The 1,672-nt window shown below is 40.4% G+C and overlaps 1 non-coding gene across 1 annotated transcript; it reads right to left on the reverse strand.

Moving 5' to 3' along the window:
• Positions 1-276: 276 nt before the first annotated feature.
• LOC127235904 (U6 spliceosomal RNA) lies at positions 277-383 on the reverse strand. Its single transcript, XR_007835743.1, has one exon. It is a non-coding gene; the product is annotated as a U6 spliceosomal RNA (small nuclear RNA).
• Positions 384-1,672: the final 1,289 nt, after the last annotated feature.

Consider the following 1,672-nt stretch of genomic DNA (forward strand, 5'->3'; position numbering starts at 1 on the left):
ACCCCCCACACACCCCTATATTTAGGCTGAGCAAGGTATCTCTCCATATAGAATGGGCTCCACTAAGTCAGTTTGTGCATTAGAGTTCGATCTTGGACCCACTGCCAGTGGCCTCATATATTGTCCCAGTCACACCATTGTCACCTATATTAAGGGAGTCTAGCTCGGTCTTATGCAGGTTCCCCATTTGTCAGTCCTGAGTCAGTGATGTCTCACTAGCTTGGGTCAGCTGATTCTGTGGGTTTCCCCATCATGGTCTTGACTCCTTTGTTCATATTAAATATGGAACCCTTCATGAATTTGCATGTCATCCTTGCACAGGGGCCATGCTAATCTTCTCTGTATCGTTCCAATTTTAGTGTATGTGCTGCTGAAGCGAGCATTCCAGTAGCATTTTTAATCCATTCTCCAAATTGCAACTTGAGTAAACACTAAAATGTAAATCTTATATGCAATTTTATTATTTCAAATCCATCTTCTCACCACATGTGAGAAAGATTGGAGTTTTCTGAATATGCCTTCAAATGTTCTTGATGGCCTGGGCAACACTTTTCCTTTTCAGCCCTTCTCAACTTCCCTTCTTGCTCTTCAGGTACTCGACTTAATGACATTTTCAATATTTATTTTCGTATGTTTAAAGAAACCTTATAGTTCTTTTTTTGACAGTTTCATATATGTATATACACGTAGATCATATTTATGCCCAATAACTTCCTTCCCAAAAACATGTCCCCTTCCCAGGTTCATGTTCTCTCCTGCTGTCTTTTTGTAACCCATTGAGTCCATTCAATGTTGCTGCTGGAATATTGACTGATCTTCTGGGTTTGACTTGATCGTGTGCAGGTCTTGTGTGGAGAACTATAACTGTAGTGTGTTCATGAGTGCTGCAGCCATGTTGTGTTCAGTGTTTCCCAGCACTCTCCTCCAATCCACAGCTCTTCCACAATGTTCTCTGAGCCTTAGGATGAAGGTGGTATTAATGTAGATGTCCCATTTAAGGTTGAGCACTCAACTACCATTTATTCTCAGTACTTTGACCAGTTATAAGTCTTTTCATTAATTTCAGGAGGTTTTTTGGTGAAGGTTGAGAACATCATTAATCTATGAATGTATTGTAAATGTTAAAAGCCAATTTGTTAACATAACAATTTAGTAAAATAGCAGTAGTAGGTTCCTCCCTAAGAACTATGACCTGCTGAGCCATGGGGCTTTTGGCAAGGTTGAGAGTACCAGGCATGAATTTCTTTCTGTGGATCAGACTTCAGATCCAATCAGAAAGCAGTTGGTTTCTCCATAACTTCCATTCTACTGTGCATTAATGGGCATATCTTGTCTATTAGATTAGTACTGAGTGGTACAGTTGGTGAGTTTTCTCTCCCAACAGCCTGCATAGCACCTTCAAGAATTATGAAAGCTATACAATAACTTACCACCACCACCACTACTACTACTATTATTATTGGAGAGCTTTGAATATGCTATTTCCTCTGCCTGGAATGCTCTTTCTAGCCTGGCCTGGTTAACTCTCACATATCTTCCATATCTTGGCCAAAGTCTCTCTTTCTCCAGGAAGTCTAGATGATGCCCTTCCCAGATTACTTGGATCCCACTTTTGTTAGTGTAACCAGGATAGGGTCTTTGAGGCCTCAAGTTTTCCTTTTGTAAAACAGCA

Source organism: Phodopus roborovskii, unplaced genomic scaffold (assembly GCF_943737965.1).
Source record: "Phodopus roborovskii unplaced genomic scaffold, PHOROB, whole genome shotgun sequence".
Classification (NCBI taxonomy): Eukaryota; Metazoa; Chordata; class Mammalia; order Rodentia; family Cricetidae; genus Phodopus; species Phodopus roborovskii.